The 22,723-nt window shown below is 35.2% G+C and overlaps 1 protein-coding gene and 1 long non-coding RNA gene across 2 annotated transcripts in view; one reads left to right on the top strand and one right to left on the bottom strand.

Moving 5' to 3' along the window:
• PDE4D (phosphodiesterase 4D) overlaps positions 1-22,723 on the top strand; it is a 1,540,268-nt gene that overhangs the window by 244,495 nt on the left and 1,273,050 nt on the right. The gene's annotated exons all lie outside the window — the stretch shown is intronic.
• Positions 18,762-19,147, bottom strand: LOC115831137. The gene is made up of 2 exons (XR_004026662.1): positions 19,114-19,147; positions 18,762-18,851 (listed from the first exon to the last, which is right to left on the bottom strand). It is a non-coding gene; the product is annotated as an uncharacterized LOC115831137 (long non-coding RNA).

Raw genomic sequence — 22,723 nt, 5'->3', positions numbered from 1 at the left:
ATGGGTTTTCCATGTGATGTTAACAGATATAACATGAAAAATGGTCCCATTTAAAAATAGGGTGGTGGTGGTTGGGAGGGGATGGGGAGGCAAAGATTAAATGAACCTAAACCGATTTCTTTGCTGAAGCATGTGAGTCTTTCACATGTTTTGGCTTAAAAAAAAAGAATTGTAAATCTTCAGATCTTTAAGAGGCATTTCCTGAAAGTATCCAACTATAGTTCCTTTTTTTTTTTTCTCTTTTTAATACTTTAATGTCACTAACTCTTGACCAGGCTCATCTGCAAAGCAGAAGTATCCACTTTCCTTGATGCCCATCCCAGAAATACAGTAAGACACCCAGGAGAGCACTCAGGGCTCTTGACTATGGATGAGTTTATGCATTCCACATGTACCTTTCTGCATCATCAACTCTTTGAGGGCAGGAGCCTTTCCTTATTTGCCTGGTGTAAAGAGTGTCTAGTCCCGTGCTTACACCTGGAAGATGTGTTCAATAAGTCAAACTGTCCATAAATGGAAGGCACTGCCTTGAAAGTTTTGAGCTTCCCTGTCACAGAAAATGTTATTATAGAGTGAATTTTTGAAATGAGTGGAAACTGTAGTCAAGATGATATCTATGATCAGGAATCTGTGAGTTTCCTAAGGTTATAAAGATAACGTAAGAATAAAATTACTCATAGATGACTACAGATAGGTTAAAGAAGGGCAAAGTACAGCTATGCAGGTGGTTCTTACTGGCTTCTTTCCTTGGTCTGGATGAATTTGCCTATTACCTTGATTCTGTCTGATAATGTGAAATTATTAATTGGAGAAGTTTGTCCAGATTACCAATATATGAGGAATGGACAAAATGCCATGACATTTTCTTCATCGTTCACCTTGTACAATGCCACTGTGTACATACGAATTCAATTCATTAAATTTATGATGAGTTTGTTTTTCTACTTTGCTGTTCCATTACCTGTTGTATTCCTTATAAGCTTCTGGAAAGCATAAAATATGTCTCATATGCATTTATTTCTCCATTGATACCTAGTGTTTTATGATTAGAGGAAGAACTCAATAAATATTTGTTGAAAAATAAAAAGATGACCATAGTGGCTCAGACATTTTTTCCAATTTAGCATCTGAAGATAGAGATAGTAAATATGATGAGCTTATATGTAGCAGAAGTTAATGTTTTGAAAGTAGGGAAAAAAACCCTATTATTTCACTACCAAAGAATAGCTATTGTTAAGACTTCAGATTATTTCTCTCGAGACATATTTCCCACAAAGAGAATTTTTATGTATAGTTGTAATCATATTGTATATATAATTTTGTGTCCTGATTTTTTTCATTTGAAACTATGTTATAGAAAGTGTTTATAATAATTATATTTGCTCTTTTGTATATAGGAAATATTTTTACAATAAAATTTTTAAAATCATAGAAGTCTTAAGTAATACAGTTTTCACAAACAGAATTTTTAATTGTTTCTACATGGTTTCCTTAAACATTTATTATCTTATTATTATGTTTCTTATGAAGTTTTGCCTTCATTATTTATTTATATGCAAGATCTGGAGTAGACATTTTTAGACATGAATTTTTTTATGTCTTTCCTTTTGAATATTTTCAAAGCATCAAACACTTATTGGCAAACTGCTTTTCAAACGTATGCGTCAATATTTGCTATTTCAAACAATGCATGAACATTCCAAATTCATTGCAAGTTCACCAGCAAAGAACTTTTTTTACTTTTTAAAATAGTGACTGATTTTAATGGGAAAATGCTTTATTATTTTGTTTAATTTCTGAGAGTATTTTTTGGTCGTATTACTGAGGTCAAATCTTTTCTCATACTTGTCATTTTTGTTCTTTTGTGAATTGTCCATTTATGTCTTTCCATTTATTTTCCTTATTGAATTGTATGAATGCTTCATTCCATAAAACATGCTATTTCCTGCAGGGGCTGTATATTCACACACCACTGCATTGCTGATGCCCAAGGATAGTGTATGAAACAGGGTAAAATCACCATCAGCAGGCAGCTGGAGCAGCTTGTTCTGTGGACTGTTTTGCAATGCAATAATGATGAGGGAGCTGAGTTACTAAACAGTCCCCTCTTTCTGTTAATTCAGTATTGCAAAAGCAAGGCCTGGCGAGTGAGGTCTGTGTGGCAGGCTTCATTCTTCCCTTTGTCTCAACTATTATTAGATAGGTCCAGAAATTGCTGGTACGTTGGGGCTGTGGGCACATTTGGTTTATGTTGCTTTCTGAGATATTAAGTGTTGCAACAGCTCGCTATGGTTTACTCTTCACTTGAGCAAATTGACAACAGCTTGTCTGTGACTCCTTAAGACTAATGAGAATCAACCTCATTTTAGGAGAGGGGACAGATTGTGTCTGTACTTGGCATCCTTCTGCAGACATCCTTCTGCAGCTGGGATTGCTTGAGACACTTCACAGAGTTGAGGACTCATATTGACAGAGAAATGTCCATTTTGTCTGAGGAGCTGCTGAATCTGTCAGCATCTGCTGGCAGAAGTGCTTTCTCTAGCATGACTTCACCCCTCAAATCCCTGGATGTGACAAAAGTCAATATAAGATCTCTGCAGTCTATTTCAGTCCTTTGTCATTTTATCAGATAACTAAATACTAAATGCCTTCAGATACATCATAAGCTAAGGGCTCCTTTGAAAACAGGACAGACACTTTACAAACTACATCAAAGCATGCATATAGTTTTATTTTTAATACTTTTTTTTGTCTTGCATGAAATACTTGAAAATAGTTCAGGTATTACTGGTGCCACAAAAATTGTCCTATAGCAAAGAAAATAAAAGCTTTTTTACCTTAATAGTAAAAGTTTTGTGTAGAAATGATTTGAGGATAGAAGAGGTTTTTCCAAATATGATTTCGTTTTTCTTTCTCTCCCTTTCTTTCTTTCTTTCTTTCTTTCTTTCTTTCTTTCTTTCTTTCTTTCTTTCTCTCTCTCTCTCTCTCTTTCTTTCTTTCTCTTTTTCTTTCTTTCTCTCTCTTTCTTTCTTTCTTTCTTTCTTTCTTTCTTTCTTTCTTTCTTTCTTTCTTTGACTCTGTGATACCTTCTTATTACATGCAGAAATAAATCTTAATTCTTTTTGGCCATCTTTTCTGTGTGAATTTTATTTTATTTTAAAAATAGCTTTACTGAGATATCCTTGACATATACAAATTGTATATACTAAAAGTGTGCAACTTGAGGTTTTATTCTATGTATTTATCGTGAAATGATTACATTCCAGCTAATTAACGTATCTATCACTTCTACATAGTTACCGTGTGGGTGTGTGTGTGTATGTGTGTGTAGATGTATGTATGTGAAATTCAATGTGAATTTTGGACTCTATAATATTGTTAAACACTTTAAAAATCAACTTTCTTGTTTCTACCTCAGTATGTTTGCACATACATTCTCCCCAAGAAGCAAACCCATTCTTGTCAGTGGGGACTTTACTTCTTTCGACATTTGCCTCCTCGATTTTCTTCTTCAGTTCTGTCTCCTCCACATTGTGTCAGCTCACATATTCAAAATATGTTGTCTTACAAATCCTCTTGGGTATGTCTATGTACTATTTCCTTAAGATAAAACTAATTTTACATTCTTTATGTTTTCCAGTGTGTTGACTAGAAATTTTTTTTATGCACTGTATATCTAATGCAGTTGTTTGATTCTCTTTCACTCTAAAACATTCATGAGATTCAAATTGTGATCATATTTCCAGGTAATTGAAGGACACATGAGTTTAGGGTTATTGATTTCATATTTTAAATAAAATCACAAATTAAGGATTTAAAGAATAAAATAGATTGTGATTATATTTTTTGTTTGTCCCTTAATCTTTAAATAAGTGGTTTTCACAAAATTTTCTTTTAAAGGTATTTTCAAATCTCTGATGAGGCCATGCTTAAAAATACTTAAACCCATTATAAAGTAGTGGTACTGATGGTGATGTCTGAAGTAATATCTTTGAGTGTGGGGATTATGTGATTTTGGAACTCTGCATGTAGACCAAGTTCTGGCAATAGTTTGGAATAGACAGGACAACTTTGGCCGGCTGGAGCAACAGCAAAATCTGATGGTGATAACTCTCAAGAGAGTCCATGTAAGGCTTAGTAAAGATGCATGGAGGAACTGTATGCATCTGATTTTTATTCACTAAAATTAAATTCTGAGATTCCAAATGCAATACTGAAATTGTGAGCTCTTTCTTTGACAACAAATGTGTCCAGGGAAATGATGAGGTTGTTAAACATCAAGGTTATAATTCAAATGATACGATCAAGTTGAAGAAATGTAAAAAGATATACAGACACAATGTTTGAGGAATCATTTGCCAGCGTTACATTGGAAAATATGTTGCATAGGGTTTTCTTAAGCTTATTCCTTGGTTGTTGTTGTTGTTGTTGTGGAGATAGTCTCACTGTATTTCCCAGGCTGGTCTCAAACTCTTGGGGCTAAGTGATTTTCCCACCTTGGATTAAAGGTGTGAGCCACTGCACCTGGCCATGCTTACTTTTGAGTGGTTGTTGATAATGATGATGTCGATAAAGAGCAATTAAGTATGAATTTGAGTTATTTACTTCTTATAACAATATACTATGTTATAATTATGTCCATTTATAAATAAGAAAATTAAGGCTCCTAGAGCAGATGTGATTTGCCCTAGGTTATATAGCTAGTAGGCTGCAGTTAGGATTTGAACCCACTTCTCACTGAGTCCAAAGACCAATATTTTGAGATACTGAAAAGTTTTTTAGGATATAGAAAATGAGTCATGAATAGTTACTATGACATATAAAAGAGGGATTCCTTGTATATTCTGAGAAGTTCCGATGAGTTAGTGTTGGTCAAGTCGCCTCTTGGTGTATTGTTAACATTTCTGGTTAAACCCTAAACTCTGCAGCCATCAGGAGATTATAGCCCAAGAACAAAGACATCCCACATAGCGATGTCTGGCCTTTGAAAAACATCAGTGTCTTCACTTTGACAATGATACGTTTTCTTTTGCTTATCATCCCTAGTTAAATCTTTTTGTAATCTCAGCTGAATTGGTTGAACAATGATAGTCATTTTCATCCCTTGATATGAAGAGATGGTCACTAAACTCAAAGAAAGGAAAAAGTGTAAATATGACACTTCTGAGCCAGGGAAGCAAAGTTAAACTGAGGCAGTAGTATTCTTCTTTAGGAAGTATTTAAGCCATGATGCTATTTTTCAGTATAATTGCTATGAGAATGAGAGTACTTGCTATTAATATACACTCTCATTGTATATTAATAGCTGTACTAATTGAGCATTTATTATATGCCAGGTATGGCACTTAGGGCTAACTGCATGCTTTCTCATTAATATTTACAATGACCTTATGATGTATATGCCATTAATATTTTCATGCCATAGATTAGCAACCTGAGGCATGGAAAGGGTAAATCACTTTCTAAGATTACACGTTTTATTACTGGCTTAATCAGATGATGTCTAAGTATCATGATGATATAGTCTTTGCTATTAACAACTCTCTCCTGCTTTTTGCACTTTAAGCATTCTACATGATTTTTACACATGATTTTGCTCATGGTTTACCTAGACGATTTTGAAACTCAATCAAGTTATGGCTACAGGATTATATGAAGGGATACCATAAAAACCCTGTCTATTAATTGCTGTTGGTTTTGCTTTAGCAGAAGACACGTTGGATTGGGCATCAGGGCAAATGGGTTCTGGCAAAAGATATGCTCTTGGAACCACTTCTTTCAGCTGTTAAGTGGAATGAATAATGCTTCACTTGCTTAAAGGCAGGGGCTGGACAAGATAGCATCTTTGACTGAATATCCACAGAGCAACGCATTTCTTTTTTTGTGTGTGTGCTGTGCGTTATGCTAAGAATGCTATTTTATTTTATTATTATTTTTTATTATACTTTAAGTTTTAGGGTACATGTGCACAATGTGCAGGTTAGTTACATATGTATACATGTGCCATGTTGGTGTGCTGCACCCATTAACTCATCATTTAACATTAGGTATATCTCCTAATGCTATCCCTCCCCCTCCCCCCTCCCCCCAACGCATTTCTAATTGTGTTCTTTAGGGGCCAGGGTTTCTGGCATAAGCATGAATTGAGCATCTTAAAAGATATCATAAAAGCATGAAGGAAAGAAATCTCTTGCCTCTTGGTATAAGGTGAACATCTCTGATTGAACCCTGGATTCTGCAGCCAACAAGGGGCTACAGCCCAAGAACAAAGGGATCATAGGTAGTCTCCCACATAGCAATGCCTCTCCTTTGAGAAACATCAGTGTCTTCACTTTGACAGTGCTACATTATCTTTTAGTTATCATCCCTAGCTAAAAATAATTTCAGAAGGGTGTAGAAAGAAGAGGTATATCTAAGATACTCTCTTCTAAGTACCAAGGTTGATTGATGATTCTTTTCAGAAACAAGAAACTTTCTTAAAGTATAATATGTTGATGGCTTTGTTGAGTTAGCAATTTATCATAGCACATAGTTCTGTGGGTAATTTATCATTGAATCAGGTTCCCTTTACTCTGTCCCAATAATATAGGTTAATTTGGGACATGTAGTTTCTGAAATATTGGCAAACTCATTTTGAATTATTATTTTAGAAGCTGTGGAGACATTTATCTCCTTTCGATTTCATACCCTTGACTTTAGTACTCATTCTAGACATGAGAAGTATGTGGTATTGTGTGAGCATTTGTAAAGATTGTAAATAATATTAATTAACATGGCTGTGCTTTTTCTCCCCACAATGGATTCTTTTGCTAGGCTGGCAATAATCGTGTTTTTGGTAAAAACACCTCATGGAATTTTTTTCCTTTCTCATAAAATAGCTGTTTACTGTAAATTGAGATAGCCTCTCAAGTCTGGAACACCTTCCGATTCATCAAAAAGGGACAACCTAATATTCCAAGGCAGACTCAATCCTTTTAGCACACATACACTTTAGGGCCAGTCAAGAGAAGTGGCCTGTTCTGTAGGAAAACATTTCTTGGCACATTATTATTTTAAGTGCTTGCAGGAGACCACAGAGGGGGAGAAAAGAGACAGCAACAACTTCTAGTATGCCTGGGGGATGACTTGTTCTTTCATATTTGTGGAACCCTATGTCAAGAGAGAAAACATCTAAAAATAAAAACGCATTTACTCAGATCCTCTAGGGCAAGGTGCAAAGAGCCTGTGCTGTAGGAGCTCAGATTAAAAATTAAATGGTTGAAACCTGCAGAACAACTGCCATCAGCAGAACCGTGGGCTCCTTCTGGTTAACTTTGTGCCATTCTGTTAGTTTCCATAAATTGGCCTTGGGTACTGATGTTCTTTGGTCTTTTTTTTGTACTGTCCATAACTAATAGTGACCGTTGCTGGTAAATTGTTTCTTCAGTCCAGTGATTATTGGCCTTTCAAAGCATTGACTTCCTCCACCAATATATACAGTCACCAGATGGGATCTGGTTTGTTCAACATTCTAGTCAAGTTCCAAGTGGTAGGAATCAAAATTCTACTCTAGTTTATGTATGTTATTCCTATAGCTCTTCCCTTGAGATGTGGCATGGGATGGAAAATGGAGCCTATGTGTGGTATAGGCACTACTTAAAATTTATCAATAGAGAGGGATCCATGAGGAGGAGGAAGCAAGCCAAAGAGATTGGGCAGGCTAATTTTCTTCTAGATGGTTCCTGCTCTCTTGGATTTTACTCCAATTCCCCACTCTTTCCATAGGAGTAAAAATCTTAAGACTTGAACTAAAGTTGAATTTTAATTCCCGAATGGTGTAGCATCCTTCATTTCTATACGTCTCATTATCAGCCCATTCCCCTGCCGTTGCCACTACCATATTTTCAAATGTCTTTCAACTCTCCAAAACCTACTGACCCTAGTTTATCATGCATTTGAAAGGCTCCCCACTCTTTGTAGAACTTCAGGTATTTTAAAACATATCTAGAAAGACTCTAAATAAACTGGCGTGAGTCTACAGCTAATGTTTGATCAAAAAAAAAAAAAGTAAAAAAAGTGTGCTGTAAAATTTTGAAGATTGATTGTGCCAATTGGAATGGCATTTTTAAAAAGAAACTATTTCATCCATAAATGATAAATATATATGTCTTTGTTTAAAAAGTACATTAATGCAAAATTCTCCACCCCCATGTATTTTTAGCTTTCATATCCATCTAACCTAAATACAGTCATGCATCACTTAATGAGAGGCATACATTCTGAGAAATATATCATTAGGCAATTTTGTCCTTGTGCAAACATTGTAGAGTGTACTTAGATAAACCTGGGTGGTATAGCTTAGTATATACCTAGGTTATATGGTATATTCTATTGCTCCTAGACTACAAACCTGTACAGCTTGCTACTGCACTGAACACTGTGGGCAATTGTAACACAATGGCAAGTATTTTTGTATCTAAGCATATGTAAACACAGAAAAAGTACAGTAAAAATACAAAATAAAAGAGGAAAAAAAGTGACCTCTGTATAGGACACTTACCATGAATGAAGCTTGCAGGAGTAGAAGCTGCTCTGAGTGAGTGAGTGGTGAATGAATATAAAGGCCCAGAACATTACTGTACACTACTATAGACTTTATTTAAACACTGTACACTTAGGGTACACTAAATTTATAAAAATATCCTTTTTACCATTCAACCCAGCAATCCTATTACTGGGTATATACCCAAAGGAATATAAATCATTCTATTATATCATAAAGACACATGTAGTCATATGTTCATTGTAGCACTATTCATAATAGCAAAGATATGGAATCAACTTAAATGCCCATCAATAATAGTAGATTGGATAAATAAATAGTGGTACATATACACGATGGAATACTATGCAGCCATACAAAAGAATGAGATCATGTCCTTTGCAGGAATATAGATGGAGCTGGAAGCCATTATCCTTAGCAAACTAATGCAGAAACAGAAAACCAAATACTGCATGTTCTCACTTACAAGTGTGAGCTAAATGATGAGAACACATGGACACATAGAGGAGAACAAAAAACACCGGGGCCTACTAGAAGATGGATGGTGGGAAGGGGGAGAGGATCAAGAAAAATAACTAACAGGTACCAGGCTTAATGCCTGGTGATGAAATAATCTGTACACCAAACCCGCATGACATGAGTCTACTTATATAACAAACCTGCACATGTACCCCTGAACTTAAAAGTTAAGAAAATTTCTTTCTTCAGTAAAAAATAAACAGCTAATTTTCATTTTTAACAATTTTGACTCTTTTGTAATAACACTACTTAAAACATAAAGCATCGTATAGCTGTACAAAAATATTTCCTTTCTCTGTATCCTTATTATATAAGCTTCTTATTAAAAAATTTCTAGTTATGTCTTTTATTTTTTGAACTTTTTTCTTAACAACTAAGATACAAATACACATATTAATCTAGGCCTACATAGAGTCAATATCAATAATATCACTGTCTTTCACCTTCATACCCTGTCTTACTGAAGATTTTCAGGGGCAATAACATGCAAGGAGCTGCCATCGTCTCTGATGACAATGCCTTCTTATGGAATACCTCTTGATGTGCCTACTTGAGGCTGTTTTACAGTTAACTATTTTTTTAATAAGTAGAAGGACCACACTCTAAAATGATGACAAAAAGTATAGCAAACACATAAATTAGTAACCGTTATTTGTTATCATTATCATGTATTATGTAGTACACATAATTGTGTGTGCTCAAATTTATATGAATGACAGCACAGTGGGTTTTTGATGCCAACACTGCTACCAACATGTGAATACTGCTTTCCATTATCACATTACTATGCCTATGGTGTATTAATAACTAGGCTATAGGAATTTTTCAGCTTCATTGTAATCTAATGGGACCACTGTAGTATGTGGTCCCTTGTTGACCTAAATGTCATTATATGGCACATGATTATACTTGAAAATAATCAAAGTTATCAGATAGAGAAGGCTTAGGGATGCAGAATCATCTTTACAAGTTTTTGCTGCTTTGAGACAAATCCAACCCCGACTATTACCAGCTTAGAGACACCTCCTAGCTGCCTCTAGAGAATGTATATCATCTTTGATCAGGGACTGGGGACCTAAAACAGGAACAATAGCATAGCATGCTTTTATGTGCAATTAATTTTCAAATATTAAAAAATTACCTTCAATATTGTTGTTATATTATCTGCATAGTATTAGGAATAATGAGTAATAACTTATAAGTGAAAAAATACCTATGCTGCAAAAACCTCTTTTAATGTTGACTCCAGTTTCAGCAGAATAAATTTGTCTGATGATAGCCCCAGTGTCTACAGAAAATATACATTTTCTATTATTGGGGTTACAGTGTATGTAGAAGCACTGTGAGAAACCTTGACATTTTGGCAGAAAAGGATTTTTAACAATAAAATTCAAGAAAAGGTCATATTAGTAGAAATTTTGGTAGTCATTTTAAATGTCTCCCACATTATATGGCATCATAAATGCGTTTAATATCAGATTGAATTATGGCTGTAATTTTTAGCCTTAGTAGTCTGAACATCATTTCATACCTAGCTTAATATCCTGAAATGTTACATGTGGTTTCTGCTTTATTTAAAATAGAGGAGTGACAAGGGTGATGAATACATTTTATTTCTGTTTTCTCATCTCATTTTCTATTGCAAATGAATTTTTTTTCAGAAGTAGGTATGCCTACTTGTATCTTTGCAAAATGCATTTTCAGAAAATAGGTTTGGAATATTCATTTAAATCCTATTTCTTGTGACCTAGTGTAAACTCTGTGCTGTTAAATCTAAAGTGTGTGAGTTCTTATAGCTGAGCAGTAATTTTAGTGACATTTTAATGTCATGTCCTCTCCTTAGCAGCCCGTTTGCATATTGCATGCAGGCTACACGTCAGGGTTTTTTAAAACATGAGGTGTCTTGGCAAATGATTTTGACACAACTTGTCCTCTTGGACCAACTGTATTTTATAAACATTTTAATGCTTTACTTTTGAATGATCCATTTCACTAAGAGTCAGAAAACTGAGTTTCTGTCATGCCATGGTGACATGATGCTGACCTTGCTGAGCTAGTTACTTACTCCTTTTACCTAAATGTTTAATAGAACACACCTAGCCCTGTGTGGGCATGAGAGGGAAATGGGCCCAGAGGTTGCGGAGGTTGCATTCACAAGCCATGAAGCTGTGGTCAGTTTCTCCCTAAAGCATTGTACCTCCCTTAGACAACTTCCTCTTTGGGGAGTTGCAATATCTAGAAACTTCAGAGGAAGGGGTCCAGCTGCAGGGATACGGTTAAAAGTTATTTCAGAGGAGCCACTTTGCATGGCAGTGGGCCATTTCCTGCTATCACTCAGGCCTAGCCTACCCACAAGTTACAGTCTTCGGCAAGAAACAGAAGGAAACAGTGGTGGCTCTTGGAGCCACATGCTCCATTTTTGATGGTGCTCTTTGCGCAGTGAATGCCAGCTGCTCCTCAATCAGGTATGCTGCTGTTGTTCTGAGAGTGATTAGGAACAAAAGGGATGATGCAGATGTGTCAGGCTATGGGAAGTGCAAATGCATATTTTTGGGGCACTGAATGTAGAGAGATTTAGAAGTTTCCTGTTGGAAAGCAGGCTACAGAAGCAGGAAGGCAAAATGATTTTGACACCAATACCAACCAAGGGCAAGAAGTGGAAGCTTGGAAATATACTTGTTTGGGAATAAGAAATTGATAACACAAATATGCTTTTAAAAAAGAAAGATAAGAAAGGTCATGAAAGAATTGTGAAGGTCCAGTCTGTCCTATTTCCTTTGCTACCACCTGAGTCTAAGTTACTATGATGTCACTCTTGCATGAATGCAGTCATCTCCTACCTAAGCCCCGTATGTTCATCTTGCCCCTTGGAGGCTGGCCTCCACATCCTTGAAAATACAAGTCTGATTTTGCCTCTCCTCTGCCCAAACCTGCCAACAGCTTCCCAACTCATGAGGAGTGAGATCAAATGTCTTGCCATGGCTGACACGGCATTCCTGGGCCTGGCCCTGACCTTCTCTGTCCTTATCTTGCACCACTCTTACTGTCACTTGCTCCCTTCAGGTCCTTCTGTTTCCTTGCCGCTCTTTTATATGCCATCCCTCCACAGGGCCTTTCCACCTTCGTTTCTGATTAGAAGTCATTCTCATCTGTTCAAACGGCACTTAAAAAGAGAGGTTCTGTGGCCATGCTATGGAAAGTAGCACACTCACATGCACCCATGACTTTCTCTCCACTTACCCTATCTTCTTCACAGCACGTAGCACCGCCTGTCATATTCTATCAGGTTGAACCATATGAAATTGCCTTTGGGTGGATCAAGAACAGCTGAATATTGGCAATTTCATTTGGTTCAAACTAAAATATATTTATTAATTTGTTTATTATTTGTATTTCTTCTATACTATGATTGAAACCCTGTGGGTCAAAGGTTTTGTTTTGTTTTTGGCAACATCTCCAATGTCTAGAGCACAGCAGGAACTTAGACAAGTTGTATTGAATTAACGGAAAGGAAGAAGAAAAGCCATATAACTTGTTGACAGTAAGCACTGAACACTTATATGAAAAATGATCTCTCTCCCTTTCTCTGTCTCTGTCTTGTGTGTGTGTGAGACAGAGAAAGAGGAGAGAGAGGAAGCACTATAGGACTCTAGAAAAAGGTGATGGGATGGGCTTCAGAGGGAGTCCAGAAAATTAAAGGATTTATTTGGATCCATGTAAAGTTCAGTGTAATGTTTCTAGTTGTAGCTAGGGGCTATGTATGCACCTATAATTATTATATATTTTTTCCATGTGGTTTTCTGAAACTGGGACCAAGTGGGATCAAACAAGCTTTGGATAACATAATTGTGAACTGAAAAAGTTTCATAATTGGTAAATTACAAGGATTCAGCTTGCCAATTGTGCTGTAAGTTGATTTTTACTAGAGAAAATAAGTTACTTTTTACTAACAGTTCTAGAAACATGGCTAATAATCTTGCTGTCATCCCTGCTACGGATGCTTAGAAATAGTAGGTAAAATAAGTAACTTCTTCCATGCATGTCTAATCTTGAAAGGAAATAAAATCATCACTATGGGTCAGAAGTAAAGGTTGAATTGAAAACCCCAGGGATAAACATTTGAATTGATGCTGTGGCTGCCTTTGGGACAGTATTATTAGTCTCACTAACAAAGGGCTTGAGATATGAAATGGAAAATTGAGGTTCTGTGGGTTGGAACAGAGATCTTCAGCACAAAGTTGTGACCTTGGAATGGAAAGGACTGAAAAAAAATTAATCATCAGAACAGAAGAGACAAGGAAGCTGTGTCTTAGAAAAAGAATGTCTCCTTCAAGGACACATCTCTATGGATTTGTACCTCATTTAGGTTTGGGAATTGAATTTGTACTACTTGTGTAGTATGGAAAAATCACAACTTGAAAAATTAACTACAGAGAGCCCAGATTACTGATACTTCTAAAGCACCTGGCAGAATCTGTTACAGACTTCTTAGGAGAAAGATACCATTCGACCAAGTTTCACAAGATTCCTACACATAAATATCTTCTAAAGATTAACTCACAACCTCAAACTATAAAACATAAGAACAAAATCCCCCATTAAGTGAGAGTTAGCAAACACAAAGAGCAGGATTAGAATAAGACCTAAAAATGATGGAACTATCACATAGACTATGAAAAACGAATATTGAAAATGATAGACATAAATGAATTATAAATATAAGAAAAAAATAAGGTTCAAAAAAGAACACACATTATAAAGGTGAAAGCTAAAGTAACTGAAAGTAATAATTTATCATAGGTTAAACAAATTAGATATAGCTGGAGAGAAAATTAGTGGACTGTAATGTAATTTGGAGAAATCAACCAGAAGGCACTGAAAAGAAAATGATAGAAGGATATGAAAAAGAAGTTAAGAGACATGTTGGAGAGCATAAGATTCAATATATGTTTCATAGGCCTTCTAGAAGGAGAGCACAGGAAGAATTGGGAAGAGGCAGTATCTGACTGTAATGCAATTAAATTAATAATTTAAATTAAAAGACAACAAAAAGAATACCACATGGATTTGAAATTAAATAAACACACTTCTAAACAACTCATGAGTCAAGCAAAAAACATAATGAAAATTAGAAAATATTTAAAACTGAATGTTAATATTAATTAAATTAATACATTAAATATTGTATGAGAAGCAACAAAAGTTATAGTTAGAAAGTTATAGCTTTAAATGCCTATATAAGAAAATGAAAAAAGGTACAAATTTAAAAAAATTAACTTTTAATTTTTTTGGCTATATAGTAGATGTATATATTTATTGGGTACATGAGATATTTTGATACAGGCATGCAATGTATCATAATCACATCAGGGTAAATGGGGTGTCTGTCACCTCAAGCATTTATTTTTTGTGTTACAAACAATCCAATTATACTCGTTTAGTTATTTAAAACTGTATAATTAAATTATTTTTGACTATAATCACCCTGTTGGGCTAGCAAATCTTAGGTCTTATTAATTCTTTCTATTTTTTTATACTCATTAACCATCCTCACTTCCTTTCCTCCTCCACTACCCTTACCAGCCTATGGTAACCATCCCTTTACCATCTATCTCCATGAGTTCAATTGTTTTAATTTTTAGCTCCCACAAATAAGTGAAAACATGCGAAGTTTGTCTTTCTGTGTCTGTCTTATTTAACTTAACACAATGACCTCGAGTTCCATCCACATTGTTGTAAATAACAGAATCTCATTCTTTTTAATGGTTTAATAGTACTCCATTGTGTATATGTACCCCATTTTCTTTATCCGTTAATCTGCTAATGGATTGCTACCAGTACCTGGCTATTGTGAATAGTGCTACAATAAACATGGGAGTGTAGATATCTCTTTGATATACTGATTTCCTTTCTTTTGGATATATACGTAGGAGTGGGATTGCTGGATCATATGGTAGCACTATTTTTAATTTTTTGAGGAACCTCCAAACTGTTCTCCACACTGATTGTACTAATTTACATTCCCACCAGCAGTGTACAAGGGTTCCATTTTCTTCACATCCTCGCCAGCATTTGTTGTTGCCTGTCTTTTGGATAAAAGCCATTTTAATGAGAGTGAGATGATATCTCACTGTAGTTTTGATCTGCATTTCTCAATGATGTTGAGCACCTTTTCATATATCTGTTTTCCATTTGTATGTCTTCTTTTGAGAACTTTTTACTCAACTCTTTCACCCATTTTTAAATTAGATTATTAGATTTTTTTTTAATAGTGTTGTTTGTGCTCCTTATATATTCTGGTTATTAATCCCTTATCAGATGGATAGTTTGCAAATATTTTCTCCCATTCTGTAGGTTTTCTCTTTGCTTTGTTGGCTGTTTCCTTTACTGTGCAAAAGCTTTTTAACTTAATGTGATCTCATTTGTCCACTTTTATTTTGGTTGCCTGTGCTTGTGGAGCATTACTCAAGAAATTTTTGCCCAGTCCAGTGTCCTGGAGAGTTTCCCCAATGTTTTCTTTCAGTAGTTTCATAGTTTGAGGTATTAGATTTAAGTCTTTCATCCATTTTGGTTTTGTATATGGTGAGAGATAGGGATTGAGTTTCACTCTTTTGCATATGGATATCCAGTTTTTCCAGCACCATTTATAGAAGAAATCATGCTTTCCCTAATGTATGTTCTTGGCATTGTTGTTGAAAATGAGTTCCCTGTAGATGTATGGATTTATTTCTGGGTTCTGTATTCTATTCCACTGGTCTATGTGTCTGCCTTTATGCCAATACCATGCTGTTTTTGTTACTATAGCTCTATAGTATAATTTGGAAGTCAGGTAATGTGATTCCTCCAGTTTTGTTCCTTTTGCTTAGGATAGATTTGGCTATTCTGGGCCTTTTGTGATTCCATATACATCTTAGGATTTTTTTTCTGTTTCTGTGAAGAATGTCATTGGTATTTTGATAGGGAGTGCATTGAATCTGTAGATTGCTTTGGATAGTATGGACATTTTAACAACATTGATTCTTCCAGTCCATGAACATGGAATATCTTTCCATATCCTTGTTTTATAGTTTTCACTGTAGAAATCTTTCACTTTTTTGGTTAATTTCTAGGTATTTTATTTAATCTGTAGCTATCATAAATGGTACTACTTTCTTGATTTCTTTTTCAGATTGTTCACTCATGGCATTTAGAAATGCTACTAATTTTTGTATATTGATTTTGTATCCTGCAAATTTACTGAATTTGCTTACCAGTTCTAATGTTTTTTGAGAGAGTCTTTAGGTTTTCCCAAATATAAGATCATATCATCTGCAAACAAGGGTAATTTGACTCCTTCCTTTCTAATTTGGATATGCTGTGTCTTTTTCTCGTGTCTTACTGATCTAGCTAGGACTTCAGTACTGTGCTGAGTAACAGTGGTGAAAATGGGCATCCTTATCATGTTCCTGATCTTAGAGAAAAGGCTTTCAGTGTTTCGTCCTTTAGTGTGATACTAGGTATATGTCTTTTGTATATGGCTTTATTGTGTTGAGGTATGTTCCTTCTATACATAGTTTTTTGAGGGTTTTTACCATGAAGGGGTGTGAAATTTTTTCAAATGCTTTTTCAGCATCAATTGAAATGGTTTTTGTTTTTCATTCTGTTGATATGATCTATCACATTGATTGATTTGCATATGTTGAACTATCCTTGCTTCCCTGGGATAAACCCCACTTGGTCATGATGAATTATATTTTTAATGTGTTGTTGAATTTGGTTTGTTAGTATTTTGTTGAGGATTTTTGCATCAATATTCATCAGTGATGTTGGCCTGCAGTTTTCTTTTCTTGATGTGTCTTTGTCTGGTTTTGGTAGCAGGGTAATACTGGCATCATAGAATGAGTTTGGAAGTATTCTCTCCTCTATTTTTCAAAATAGTAACATTGTTATTAGTTCTTCTTTAAATGCTTGGTAGAATTCAGCAGCGAAGCCATCAGGTACACAGCTTTTCTTTACTGGGAGACTTCTTTATTATAGTTTTGATCTTGTTACTTATTATTGATCTGTTCAGGGTTTGGATTTCTTCCTGGTTCAGACTTTGTAGGTTGTATGTGTCTAGGAATTTGTTCATTTATTCCAGATTTTTTAATTTACTGGGATTTAGTTGCTCATAGTAGCCACTAACGATCCTTCGAATTTCTACAGTATCAGTTGTAATGTCTCGCTTTTCATCTCTATTTTATTTATTTGTGCCTTCTCTCTTTTTTCTTAATCTGGCTAAAGATTAATCTATTTTGTCCTTTCAAAAAACAAACTTTTTTGTGGATCTTTTGTATTTTCTTTGTTTCAATTTCATTTATTTCTGCTCTGAACTTTATTATTTTTTCTTCTACTAGTTTTGGGTTTGGTTTGCTCTTGCTTTCCTAGTTCTTTAAGACACACCATTGGGTTTTTTATTTGAAGTTTTAATTCTTTTTTGATGTAGGCACTTAAAACTGTAAGTTTTCCTTTTAGTACTGCTTTTGCTGTATCCCATAGGTTTTGGTATGTTGTGTTTCCATTATCATTTGTTTCAAGAAATTTTACAATTTCCCTCTTAACTTCTTCATGACCCACTGGTCATTCAGGAGCATATTGTTTAATTTCTATGTGTTTGTATAGTTTCCAAAATTCCTCTTGTTTTGATTTCTAGTTTTCTTCCATTGTGGTTGGAGAATATAGTTGATATTATTTCAAATTTTTTGAATGTTTTAAAACTCGTTTTGTGACCTAACATGTGGTCTGTCCTTGAGAATGATCCATGTGCTGAGGAAAAGAATGTGTATTCTGTGTATTCTGCAGCCATTAGATGAAATGTCCTGTAAATATCTATTGGGATCATTTGGTCTGTAGTGCATATTAAGTCTGATGTTTCTTTGTTGATTTTCTATCTGGGAGATCTGTCCTATGATGAAAGTGGGGTGTTGAAGTCTCCAGCTACTATTTTCTTGGGGTCTGTTTCTTTATCTCTGATAATATTTGCTTTGTATATCTGGGTGCTCCAATATTGGGTACATCTATTTATAATTGTTATATCCTCTTTCTGAATTGATCCCTTTATCATTATATAATGACCGTCTTTTTCTCTTCTTACAGTTTTTGTTCTGAAGTCTATTTTGTCTAAGTATAGCTACTCCTGCTCTTTTTGTTTCCATTGGCATGGAATATCTTTTTCCAACCTTTTAGTTTCAGTCTGTGTGTGTTTATATGTGAAATGTGTTTATTGTAGGCAATGTATGTTTGAAGGATATTAGCACCAGATATACTATTCTAGGGTAAAAGTTTTTATTTATGCCCTTTAAATATTTCATGTCACTCTCTTCTGGTCTTAAAGGTTTCACTGAAAAGTCTGCTGACAGACATATTGGAGCTCCATTGTGTTATGTGTTTCTTTTCTCTTGCTGCTTTTAGGATTTTTTCTTTCTCCATAACTTTTGGGAGTTTGATTATTAAACACCTGCGTTAGTCTTCTTCAGGTTAAATCTGCTTGGTGATCTATAATTTTTTTGTACCTTTATATTGATACGCTTGTCTAGGTTTGGGAAGTTCTTTGTTATGATCCCTTTGAATAAACTTTCTACCTCTATCTCTTTCTCTACCTCCTCTTTAAGGCCAATAACTCTGAGATCTCCCCTTTTGAGGCTATTTTCTAGATATTGTAGGCATGCTTTACTCTTTTTTATTTTGTCTTCTCTGCCTGTGTATTTGCAAATAGCCTGTCTTCTATCTCACTAATTTTTTCTTCTGCTGGATCAATTCTGCTATTAAGAGACTCTATCCAGGCACAGCACTTTGGGAGGCCAAGGCGGGCAGATCACCTGAGTTCAGGAGTTCGAGACCAGCCTGGCCAACATGGTGAAACCACGTCTCTACTAAAAATACAAAAATTAGCTGAGGCAGGAGAATTGCTTGAACCCTGGAGGCAGAGGTTGCGGTGAGCCGAGATCACACCACTACACTCCAGCCTGGGTGACAGAGTAAGACTGCAACTGAAAAAAAAAAAAAAAAAAAAAAAAAAAAAGAGAGAGAGAGACTCTGATGCATTCTTCAGTGTATCAATTGCATTTTTCAACTCCAGAATTTCTGTTTGATTCTTGTTAATTATTTCAATCTTTTTGTGAAATTTATCTGATATTATTCTGAATTCCTTCTTTGTATTATCTTGAATTTCTTTGGGTTGCCTCAAAACAGTTATTTTGAATTCTCTGTCTGAAAGGTTGCATACATCTGTTTCCCAGGTTTGGTTTCTCATGCCTTAATTATATTGTTTCGTGAGGTCATGTTTTGCTCGATGGTCTTAATGCTCGTTGATGTTTGTCAGCGTCTGGACATTGAAGAGTTAGGTATTGTAATCTTCACAGTCTGGGATTCTTTATACCCATTCTTCTTGGGAAGACTTTCCAGGTATTCAAAAGTACTTGGGTATTATGATCTACGCCATATCTGCATCAGGGGGTACCACAAACCTAGTAATGCTGTGGTTCTTGCATAATCATAGAGGTACTGCCTTGGTAATCTTGCATAAGATCAAGAAGAATCATCTGGATTACCAGGGAGAGATTATTGTTCTCTTCCCTTACTTTCTCCCAAACACAGAATCTCTCTCTATGTTGAGCTAACCACCTAGGGCTAGGGGTGGGGTGACATAAGCGTGCCTATTGCACTGAGACTGCGTTGGGTCAGACCGGAAGCCAGCATAGCACTGGGTCTTGTCCAAGGCCTGCTGTAACCACTATCTGGCAAGGCCCTAGATACCTGGCCGTACTTAAGGTACTGTTCACTTAAGGCCCAAGGGCTCTTCAGTCAGCTTGTGGTGAATGCAGCCAGGTCTGGGACTCATCCCTTCTGGCTCAGGGCAGGTCCAGAAATGCCATTCAAGAGTCAAGCCTTGGAACTGGGGACCCCAAGAGTCTGCTTGTTGCCATACCCCACCATAGCTGAGCTGGTACCTGATTTTTGGTTCTTCTGAAGGTGTGATTTTTGCCTAGATAGTTGTTACATTTGGTGTTCCTGTGGGGTGGGGGGACAATCAGTGGGGACTTCTATTCCACCATCTTGCTCCCAAAGGAGTAAATATTATTAATAATAAGATCAGCATCCAATTCAAGAACTTAGAGAGTAGGCCAAGGAAACATAAAGTATAATAAAAGAAAAATGTGTGTATTAATAATATATAAAACAAAATTGAAAGCTCTGAAAAGACTAATAAATAGGTTAACATGTTTGAGCAAGAAAACCACTGGAAACATTACAGCTACTAGTATATTGGAAATAATCCCCGTACATCTAGAACAAGAGAAGAATGACTTTGGGTTCTGTTTATGTTTAATTGGTTGTTCTAGCCAGCATTGTAGGTAAAATAAATAAATAAAAGGTAGAAAGAAAGAAAAAAGAGAAACATAATTGTTATTAATAAAGAGACTTCATTGAAAAACTATTGGAAAATATACAAAAGTTCAGGAAAAGTGCAGATATAAAATAAACCACCTTTGTGTAACCCAGCAAAAGACAATTAGAAAATTCAGTTTAAAAGCAGATACCATGAATACAACAAAAATTAGAAACATGTAGTAATAAATCTAACAAAGGATTTTTAGAAATCTTTACAAATAAAATTACAAAATTTTAAGGTAAGACACAAAGAAGATGATAAATAGAAAGATATACTATACTTAAAGCAGAATGACTCAGTATCAGAAAGATTTCAATTCTTTCTGTATTCATTTATAAATTCTAATAAGAGCTCACACAAGGGTGGTTTTGTTGGTTGTTTTCAGGAACTTGACAATCTGATCAATCCGATCCCCAAATGTATACAAAGAGCTAAGCGTCAGTCATAACCAACCCAATTTTGAAGAAGTACAGAAGATTAGCCCTACCACATGTCAAGAGCTGCTGTAAAAGTATAGTGATTAAGACATTGGGTTATTGGAGCAGCAATAAATAAATATGCTAGGTTCAGAAATAGACTCATGTGTGCCTAAGGATGTATTACAAATCAGTGTGATAAGGATACAATAAATGATGCTAGGAGATATAATTATTCACATGGGGAAATAAAATAATAAGATCCCTTTCTCACAACGTGTAATAATTAAATCCCATGTGGAATGTAGGTGTAAAGGTGAAAAGAATAGTAAAGATTTTATGATTTTTAGAAGAACATATATGAAATATATTTGTGGCCACTGGGCAGGGAAGGATTTCTTAAGACTAAAACCCATTTATGCCTAGTGTTCCATTATTGGAATGCTAAGCATGTGAGAGTTATTTATTATTCTCCTGCTCAAGATCATCGCCAAGGCCTGATTGCAAAAATTCAAAAAAATTGCAACCTCAGGCATAAATGGGTTAAAAGACAAACTATGAAGAAAAATAATAATAGGTTGAATGTATTAAAACAAACATTTTTGTATAGCAAATGACACCAACAACATTTTTAAAAAACTTCAGAATAGGAGATATTTATAGTATATACAACCAACAAAAATTAATACGCATTTTGTATGATGGAATCTTACAAATAAATATTTAAAAATTCATTCCAGGAAAAATAGGTGAAAGATATGAACAATCGACAGAAAAAAAATAAAAATGGCTGATAAACACACAAATATTTGCCTTAGCTCACTAGTAATCAAGTAAATGCAAATTTAAAAAATGAAAATTTTATTTCATACACACCAGTTTTAAAAATTAAAGTGTGAAAGTGCCAAATAAGAATAAATTGGTAAAACCAATTGGGAAAGTAGTTTGACTTTACTTAGTAAAGTTAAACATTTGCATATCTTGAAGGAGGAATTCCACTTCTAGGCATATATCTAGAAACATGATTAGATGTGTTTGCCAGGGGACATGCACGAGGATGTTTATTCTAGCATTATTTTGAAATAGCACGATACTCAGAAATAAAATTCTGTATTTCTATCAACAGAAGAAAGTACAAATAAAAAGTGGGATATTTGTGCAGTGGACTGCAGTATAGTAGATGAAATGTATAAATTCCATGAGATACATTAACATGGGTAATGTTAATAAATTTATTTATTTATTTTTTATTTTATTGTATTATTATACTTTAGGTTTTAGGGTACATGTGCACAATGTGCAGGGTTGTTACATATGTATCCATGTGCCATGTTGGTTTGCTGCACCCATTAAATCGTCATTTAGCATTAGGTATATCTCCTAATGCTGTCCCTCCCCCCTCCCCCCACCCCACAACAGTCCCCGGAGTGTGATGTTCCCCTTCCTGTGTCCATGAGTTCTCATTGTTCAATTCCCACCTATGAGTGAGAACATGCAGTGTTTGATTTTTTGTCCTTGCAATAGTTTACTGAGAATGATGTTTTCCGGTTTCATCCATGTCCCTACAAAGGACACGAACTCATCATTTTTTATGGCTGCATAGTATTCCATGGTGTATATGTGCCACATTTTCTTAATCCAGTCTATCGTTGTTGGACATTTGAGTTGGTTCCAACTCTTTGCTATTGTGAATAGTGCCACAGTAAACATACGTGTGCATGTGTCTTTATAGCAGCATGATTTATAGTCCTTTGGGTATATACCCAGTAATGGGATGGCTGGGTCAAATGGTATTTCTAGTTCTAGATCCCTGAGGAATCGCCACACTGATTTCCA

This window comes from Nomascus leucogenys, chromosome 18 (genome assembly GCF_006542625.1).
Source record: "Nomascus leucogenys isolate Asia chromosome 18, Asia_NLE_v1, whole genome shotgun sequence".
Classification (NCBI taxonomy): domain Eukaryota; kingdom Metazoa; phylum Chordata; class Mammalia; order Primates; family Hylobatidae; genus Nomascus; species Nomascus leucogenys.
This window is presented reverse-complemented; position numbering and strand designations above follow the sequence as displayed.